Genomic DNA, 10245 nt, shown 5'->3' with positions numbered 1-10245 from the left:
TTTTCCACTTCACTCTGAAATTCTTTGAACTTTTCAAATGTTTCAGACTTGTGTTTCATTAAGTAGATATACCCATATGTGCTCAAATCATCTGTGAAGGTTAGAAAATAACCATACCCGCTGCGAGCCTCAACACTTGATAGAGGCAAAGGTGTCCCGTCTTTCGATGAGATGATGAATATCGCTTTGATGGAAGTCGACTTTGACGATCCGACTACGAACGTGCGAGGACGTCGCGCCTTAGCAATCGCTAAACCAACTCCGAGAGGTTATCGACCACGCCGGAGCACGATCAACCTGACCAGGAGGGTCTGTTTCCTGCGAGCAAACGAAGAACAGGCAAGAAACTGAGATTGCAATCTGGATATTGCGAATATAAGATGAAAGCTTTATTGATCAAGGTGAGGTTCTGTGACGCCTTTGTCTGGTCGCTGAACACAAACGAAGTACGCAAAGTTGCAGCTATGGCGAACTTTTAATCTAAACAAAAACCCAAAGTCTAAACGACGCCCTAAGGGCTGTATATATGGAGGAAGAGGGGGGGAATTTCGTGGCCCTTGAGGAAGCGGTCCGAAACCAACCCTATCTCTTGTTTCCCCACACATACAGACTCTAAAAACAGCCTATACTTATGTATTTCGAAATTACATGGGCCTGGCCCAATAATAAGGTGACGCAGCACCTAGAATAGCCTCTGGACGAAAGTTATGAAGTAGCATCTTGTATATTTCGTCCAAGGCTTCATGCACGCATTATGGTGGCTTCAACGTCCTGAAATCATCACTTGTAACTCCGTTCTTGTTCCCCATGCGCATGCCATCATCTCCATGCTTGTTCTTGCTCCAATGTTCATCCTTCTCAAAGCTAGGCCCTTCATTTGTAAGCAAAACAAATGTATCCAATTTAGGCAGCATCATATTCTCATGAACATTAGAATCATTAGCAAGAAACGAAAGTACCTGGTAATTTAATTGGCGTGCGCGAGCTCTAGTAATTGGTCCAGTATGTATAGCAGCAGGGCCTGTGGGTGTAATAATTGTATTGATGTCCTCATCATCCTCCCCTTCTTGAAATGAAGTCGTCCTCGACGGAAGCTCATCTTCCTCACCCAAATAAGGCTTCAAATCTGCAATATTAAAAGTGGGACTAACCCCAAAATCTGCAGGCAGCTCAAGTTTATATGCATTATCATTTATTTTCTCTAACACCTTAAAAGGACCATCAGCACGTGGCATTAGCTTTGGTTTGCGCAAATCAGGAAATCTATCCTTACGCAAATGTAACCAAACAAGATCTCCAGGTGCAAACACAACATGTTTTCTACCCTTATCTCCAGCAAGTTTATATTTAGCATTCATACGCTCAATGTTTTCCTTAGTTAACTCATGCATTTTTAAGATCAATTCAGCACGTTGTTTAGCATCAAAATTAACCTTCTCCGAAGATGGAAGAGGCAACAAATCAATAGGTGCACGAGGTAGGAAACCATACACAATTTCAAAAGGGCACATCTTAGTAGTAGAATGCAATGAACGATTATAAGCAAACTCAATATGAGGCAAGCAGTCTTCCCACATTTTCTTATTATTCTTCAAAACAGCCCTAAGCATAGTAGACAATGTTCTATTGACTACTTCAGTTTGTCCATCAGTTTGGGGGTGACAAGTAGTACTAAAAAGCAGTTTAGTCCCCAACTTAGCCCATAAACATCTCCAAAAGTGGCTAAGAAATTTAGTATCACGATCTGAAACAATAGTATTTGGCACACCATGCAAGCGAATAATTTCACGAAAGAACAAATCAGCAACATTAACAGCATCATCGCTTTTATGACATGGTATAAAGTGCGCCATTTTCGAGAATCTATCCACGACAACAAATATGCTATCCCTCCCTTTCTTTGTTCGAGGTAAACCTAAAACGAAGTCCATAGATATATCCTCCCAAGGAACACTAGGTACAGGCAAAGGCATATATAAACCATGAGGATTGAGTCGTGACTTAGCTTTTTGACATGTAGTGCAGCGAGCAACAAAACGCTCAACATCCCGTCGCATCTTTGGCCAAAAGAAATGTGTAGCAAGTACGTCCTCCGTCTTCTTCACGCCAAAGTGTCCCATTAATCCTCCTCCATGCGCCTCCTGCAACAACAAAATACGAAGAGAGCTAGCTGGAATGCATAGCTTGTTAGCACGGAACACAAATCCATCATTAACGACAAACTTGTTCCAGGTTCTTCCTTCTTTACAATTCTGCAATACATCTTTAAAATCAGCATCATGCACATATTGATCTTTGATAGTCTCCAAACCAAATATTTTGAAGTCAAGTTGTGAAAGCATAGTATAGCGACGAGACAATGCATCAGCAATAACATTTTCTTTACCCTTCTTGTGTTTAATGACATAAGGGAAAGTTTCAATGAATTCAACCCATTTAGCATGTCTACGATTCAGTTTAGCTTGACTTTTAATATGTTTCAAAGATTCATGATCAGAATGTATAACAAATTCTTTGGGCCATAAATAATGTTGCCATGTTTCTAAAGTCCGAACAAGAGCATATAGTTCTTTATCATAAGTAGAATAATTCAGACTAGGCCCACTCAATTTTTCAGAAAAGTATGCAACAGGTTTGCCATCTTGTAATAACACACCTCCTAATCCAATGCCACTAGCATCACATTCAAGCTCAAAAGTCTTATTAAAATCAAGAAGTTGGAGTAAAGGAGCATGTGTCAACTTATCTTTCAATACCGTGAAGGCTTCTTCCTGTGCGGTACCCCAAACAAAAGGCACATCCTTCTTTGTAAGCTCGTTGAGAGGTGCGGCAATGGTGCTAAAATCTCTCACAAAACGCCTATAGAAACCAGCGAGTCCAAGAAAACTCCGCACTTGTGTGACCGTTTTGGGCTGCGGCCAACTCTCAATAGCTTCAATCTTGGCTTTATCAACTTCAATTCCCTGTGGAGTAACAACATAGCCAAGAAAAGATACTCGGTCGGTGCAAAAGGTGCACTTCCCAAGGTTACCAAACAAACGTGCATCACGTAGAGCAATAAAAACAGCACGTAAATGTTCCAAATGTTCTTCCAAAGATTTGCTATAAATCAGTATATCATCAAAATAGACCACCACAAATCGTCCAATGAAAGCACGTAAAACTTCGTTCATTAGTCTCATGAAAGTACTAGGTGCATTAGTTAACCCAAAAGGCATGACTAACCACTCATATAAACCAAACTTAGTTTTAAATGCAGTTTTCCATTCATCTCCCAATTTCATACGAATTTGATGGTATCCACTACGCAAATCAACTTTGGAGAATATTGTAGAGCCACTCAATTCATCAAGCATATCATCGAGCCTAGGAATAGGATGACGATAACGAATAGTAATATTATTAATGCCTCTACAATCAACACACATACGCGACGTACCATCCTTTTTAGGCACGAGTATAATAGGAACAGCACAAGGACTAAGAGATTCGCGTATATAACCTTTGTCGAGCAGCTCCTGTACTTGACGCATAATCTCCTTCGTCTCCTCTGGATTGGTACGGTATGGTGCACGGTTGGGTAGCGATGCACCGGGAATTAAGTCAATTTGATGCTCAATCCCTCGAATAGGTGGTAATCCCGGTGGCACGTCTTGTGGGAAGACGTCAGCGAACTCCTGCAAAATGTGAGTGACAGCAGGGGGCAAAGAGGAAGGCACATCCTCGAATGAAAATAATGCCTCTTTGCACACAAAAGCATAGCAAACAGATTTGCTGAAATCTAGTTCATCAATATCAGATTTTGTGGCAAGTAAACATGCACTTTTCAATTTAATTTCAGAAACAACACTAGATGGTTTATTATTAGGTTTCATTTGTTGCTCAAATTCCTTTGCCACAATCTGATTTTCACTCTTATTTTTCTCCTGTTTTGCTTTATTAGCTCTATTAATGTCATCTTTCAAAATGGAATCAGGAGTCATAGGAAGCAAAGTAATATTTTTATCCTTATGAACAAGAGTATACTGATTGTTTCTACCATGGTGTACAGAATTTTTATCAAATTGCCATGGTCTACCTAGTAATAAGGAACATGCTTGCATGGGTACCACATCACAATCAACATAATCAGCATATGTAGAGATACTAAAATGCACACGAACAGTACGTGTTACCTTAACCTTGCCGCTGTTGTTGAACCATTGGATGTAGTAAGGATGTGGATGTGGTCTTGTGGTGAGAGATAGCTTCTCCACCATCTCCATGCTAGCCAAGTTGTTACAGCTCCCTCCATCTATGATGACGCGAACAGAACGTTCCTTCACAACTCCCTTTGTATGGAACAAATTATGCCTCTGATTTTGCTCTGCTTGTGTGACCTGCACACTCAAAACACGTTGAGCAACTAAACATTCATACCTGTCAGCGTCTTCAGGAGCCATGTATTGCGTCTCATTTTCAGAATCATCTCCACCATGTTCTTCACGTGTAATAAGAGCCAAAGTCTCCTCATCATAGTCACTAGCGGACTCATACCCACCATCCTCAGTAGCAATCATGACACGCTGAGATTTGCATTCTCTCGCAAAATGTCCTCTTCCCTTACAACGACGACAAATAATATCACTTGTGTGCCCTGTCGATGCCATGGAAGAAGAAGAGCTCTGCACAGGCCCGGCAGGTGTGCTCTTGGCAGAGAGTGGTGGTTGTGCCTGCTTTCTTGTATCACGGCTGGAGGTGGCACCTGATGGAGGTGATGGTGAAGTGGAAGTAGAAGATGCACGCGGTGTCCATGATGAAGGTCGACCTGCAGAAAAGTTAGTTCGCGCCAATGGCTGTCGATCCTGCACTTCACGTTCAGCTTTACAAGCAAGATGGAATAAACGAGTGATATTATTATAATCCTTATACTCTAGAATGGTCTGAATCTCTTTATTTAATCCACCCATAAAACGTGCAAGCATAGCTTCATTCTCCTCAACAATACCACATCTAATCATGCCAGTTTGTAATTCCTGGTAATATTCTTCTACAGAATTTTTTCCTTGTCTTAAACGCTGCAATTTTTGAAGTAATTCACGTTGATAATATGGTGGAACCCAACGAGTACGCATAGCAGTTTTCAAAGCAGCCCAAGTAGCTGGAACAGGATATAATCTACAATGTTCAGACCACCAAACACATGCAAAGCTAGTGAAAGCACAAACAGCAGCAGGAACACGTCTCTCCTCAGGATATTGTAAACATGTAAATCGTTGTTCAGTTTCTAACTCCCAAGTAAGATATATATCAGGAACATATCTACCCTCAAATGGTGGAATATTCAATTTCAGTTTAGGGAGATGGTCATGATCTCGTACTTGAGGTGGTGGTGCCGGCCTACCGTTGCGAATATATACCTGAGGTCGACCTGCTGGTGGTGGTGCTGGTGGCTGCACGTAGTTCTGATTTTGATCAACCTCATCCTCATAATCGCCCGCATAATCGTCATCCTCCTCAGCCGCCGCAGGAGCAGGAGCCAAAGAAGCATCAACAGTAGGGACAGCAGCACCCGAATTTTGACCAATCTCAATTGGAACGCGCTGTGCCCGTCCCACTTGATTTGGAAGGCGGCGTTGGAGATGTGGTTGTTGTTGTTGTAGAGGTGCGACATGTGCAGCCGGTGGTGGTTGGGGAAGACGCTTGAGTAATTCAGTAAACTTGTCATCCAGCTTTGTCTCAAACGACTTCTCCACGGCATCTATCTTCTCCATAGCCTCTTCAAATCTGTTTAGCACATCTCCCACCTGGCCACTCATCATTTGCTGAAATTTATCATGCAACTCCTTGTTCGTCATGTTCTCCCAATCAGTCTCATCGGCTTGTGAACCTGCCATGGTTAGCAGCAATAGAAACACAAAAGAATATGATCCTGCAGACTACTAGAAGTGGTGGGATGGTGGTGTGTCACAAAACCTTCAAGCGAATCTCAAATTCTTACCAGTTCTTACCCAGCAGCAGGTGGTGATCGGCAACCGTTGTAGTCAAAAACTCTCAAAGCTTGGATATAGCGATTACCAGGGAGAGTCAAACGCACGATGTAGACTTATGTGGAGCTGGGAAGGCTTATAATATGGTAGCAAAATGGTAAGCAATAATCAATTCAGAGATGCAAAGTTGAATAAACGCTCAACGACGGTACTGTGCTGGTCCTAGGCTAGACCGTGCTAGAGACGCGAGCCTATTACACTAACAAAATCACGGCGCTGCACGTAAACAAGGGAAAAGCACACTCAGGGATTTTTTTTTGCGCTCTTTTTTTTTTTGCGCTCTTTTTTTTTTCGCTCCTCTTTTTTTTTTTTTTGCGAAAAAATCACTATAATGGCGAGTGTCTCAAAACTCTTCCCAGGTCAAACTGACAGGATGGGCACAAAATTTTTGACTATTTTTTTTCGGAAATCAGGGCAGCGACGACGAAAAAGTGCGACAAAAAATCACTATGATGGCGAGTGTCTCAAAACACTACCCGGGGCCTAAAAATAGGATAGGGAAAAAATATTTTTGGTTGCCGAAATTTTGGCCTAAAAACTGCCCGGGGGTCTCCAGACTCTTTTTTTTTTTTTTCGAGACCTACTCAGGCAAGGAAACACGAAACGGAAAATATATGGATCTCTAAAACAAACCGACTATGAAAAGAACTCGGATTGGTGGTGGATATATGGCGGTAGTATATGGCAGCGGTGGTGGTATATGGATACGGATTCAAAGCGGTGGCGGATAAGCAATGGTGGTAGATGGCAAGGCGATGATAATGGTGCGGCGGCGGCATGACAACTTATGACCAGAACTCGAAACTCTAAAAGACTAGACTCTAAGACCAGCAACTTGACACGATGATGCAACCGCAAATTCAACAAAGCAAAAACCCTAAAAAGATTATGCAAAGGCTCAGATTGGTTCGGATATGATGAACTAACCCTAATTTTTTTTGTGGCTTTTTCGTGGACTGTAGGTATGAAGAACAGACTCGATCTAAACTACGAAAAACTGTAAAATCTCACCGAGCAACCTGGAAATCTGATACCACTTGATAGAGGCAAAGGTGTCCCGTCTTTCGATGAGATGATGAATATCGCTTTGATGGAAGTCGACTTTGACGATCCGACTACGAACGTGCGAGGACGTCGCGCCTTAGCAATCGCTAAACCAACTCCGAGAGGTTATCGACCACGCCGGAGCACGATCAACCTGACCACGAGGGTCTGTTTCCTGCGAGCAAACGAAGAACAGGCAAGAAACTGAGATTGCAATCTGGATATTGCGAATATAAGATGAAAGCTTTATTGATCAAGGTGGGGTTCTGTGACGCCTTTGTCTGGTCGCTGAACACAAACGAAGTACGCAAAGTTGCAGCTATGGCGAACTTTTAATCTAAACAAAACCCAAAGTCTAAACGACGCCCTAAGGGCTGTATATATGGAGGAAGAGGGGGGAATTTCGTGGCCCTTGAGGAAGGGGTCCGAAACCAACCCTATCTCTTGTTTCCCCACACATACGGACTCTAAAAACAGCCTATACTTATGTATTTCGAAATTACATGGGCCTGGCCCAATAATAAGGTGACGCAGCACCTAGAATAGCCTCTGGACGAAAGTTATGAAGTAGCATCTTGTATATTTCGTCCAAGGCTTCATGCACGCATTATGGTGGCTTCAACGTCCTGAAATCATCACTTGTAACTCCGTTCTTGTTCCCCATGCGCATGCCATCATCTCCATGCTTGTTCTTGCTCCAATGTTCATCCTTCTCAAAGCTAGGCCCTTCATTTGTAAGCAAAACAAATGTATCCAATTTAGGCAGCATCATATTCTCATGAACATTAGAATCATTAGCAAGAAACGAAAGTACCTGGTAATTTAATTGGCGTGCGCGAGCTCTAGTAATTGGTCCAGTATGTATAGCAGCAGGGCCTGTGGGTGTAATAATTGTATTGATGTCCTCATCAACACTCATCGGACCGCATTCATCAGTATGTATTATTTCCAATAAGTCAGTGGCTCGCTCCATTTTTCTGGAGAATGGAGTTTTAGTCATGTTGCCCATGAGGCATGGTTCACAAGCATCAAGTGATTCATAATCAAGTGATTCCAAAATCGCATTTGCATGGAGTTTCTTCATGCGCTTTACACCAATATGACCTAAACGGCAGTGCCATAAATATGTTGCACTATCATTATTAACTTTACATCTTTTGGCATCAATATTATGAATATGTGTATCACCACGACCGAGATCCAACAAAAATAGACCACTCATCAAGGGTGCATGACCATAAAAGATATTACTCATATAAATAGAACAACCATTATTCTCTGATTTAAATGAATAACCATCTCGCATCAAACAATATCCAGATATAATGTTCATGCTTAACATTGGCACCAAATAACAATTATTCAGGTCTAAAACTAATCCCGAAGGTAGATGTAGAGGTAGCGTGCCGACGGCGATCGCATCAACCTCGGAACCATTTCCCACGTGCATCGTCACCTTGTCCTTAGCCAATCTTCGTTTAACCCGTAGCCCCTGTTTCGAGTTGCAAATATGAGCAACAGAACCAGTATCAAATACCCAGGCGCTACTCGAGCATTAGTAAGGTACACATCAATAACATGTATATCAAATATACCTTTCACTTTGCCATCCTTCTTATCCGCCAAATAATTGGGGCAGTTCCGCTTCTAGTGACCGGTCCCTTTGAAGTAGAAGCACTCAGTTTCAGGCTTAGGTCCAGACTTGGGCTTCTTCCCGGGAGCAGCAACTTTCTTGCTATTATTCTTGAAGTTCCCCTTCTTCCCTTTGCCCTTTTTCTTGAAACTAGTGGTCTTGTTAACCATCAACACTTGGCGCTCCTTCTTGATTTCTACCTCCGCAACCTTGAGCATTGCGAAGAGCTCGGGAATAGTCTTGTTCATCCCTTGCATATTATAGTTCATCATGAAGCCTTTATAGCTTGGTGGCAGTTTGAAGAAATCTGTCAATGACACTATCATCCGGAAGATTAACTCCCAGCTGAGTCAAGTGGTTATGGTACCCAGATATTCTGAGTATGTGTTCACTGACAGAACTGTTCTCCTCCATCTTGCAGCTATAGAACTTGTTGGAGATTTCATATCTCTCAACTCGGGCATTTGCTAGAAAAATTAACTTCAACTCCTGGAACATCTCATATGCTCCATGACGTTCAAAACGTCTTTGAAGTCCCGGCTCTAAGCCGTAAAGCATGGCACACTGAACTATCGAGTAGTCATCAGATTTAGCTTGCCAGACGTTCATACCGTCAGCAGTTGCTCCTGCAGCAGACCTTGCACCTAGCGGTGCATCAAGGACATAATTCTTCTGTGCAGCAATGAGGATAATCCTCAAGTTATGGACCCAGTCTGTGTAGTTGCTACCATCATCTTTCAACTTAGCTTTCTCTGGGAACGCATTAAAATTCAAGGGAACGGTAGCACGGGCCATTGATCTACAACATAGATATGTAAAAAACTATCAGGACTAATTTCATGATAAATTTAAGTTCAATTAATCATATTACTTAAGAACTCCCACTTAGATAGACATCCCTCGAGTCATCTAAATGATCACGTGATCCATATCAACTAAACCATGTCCGATCATCACGTGAGATGGAGTAGTTTTCAATGGTGAACATCTCTATGTTGATCATATCTACTATATGATTCACGTTCGACCTTTCGGTCTCAGTGTTCCAAGGCCATGTCTGTACATGCTAGGCTCGTCAAGTTTAACCTGAGTATTCCGAATGTGCAAAACTGTCTTGCACCCATTGTATGTGAACGTAGAGCTTATCACACCTGATCATCACGTGGTGTCTCGGCACGACGAACTGTCGCAACGGTGCATACTCAAGGAGAACACTTATACCTTGAAATTTTAGTGAGGGATCACCTTATAATGCTACCGCCGTACTAAGCAAAATAAGATGCATAAAAGATAAACATCACATGCAATCAAAATACGTGACATGATATGGCCATCATCATCTTGTGCCTTTGATCTCCATCTCCAAAGCACCATCATGATCTCCATCGTCACCAGCTTGACACCTTGATCTCCATCATAGCGTCGTTGTCGTCTCGCCAACTATTGCTTCTACAACTATCGCTAACGCATAGTGATAAAGTAAAGCAATAACATGGAGATTGCATTTCATACAATAAAGGGACAACCATAAGGCTCCTG

This window comes from Triticum aestivum, chromosome 5D (assembly GCF_018294505.1).
Source record: "Triticum aestivum cultivar Chinese Spring chromosome 5D, IWGSC CS RefSeq v2.1, whole genome shotgun sequence".
In the NCBI taxonomy this organism is placed as follows: Eukaryota; Viridiplantae; Streptophyta; class Magnoliopsida; order Poales; family Poaceae; genus Triticum; species Triticum aestivum.
This window is presented reverse-complemented; position numbering follows the sequence as displayed.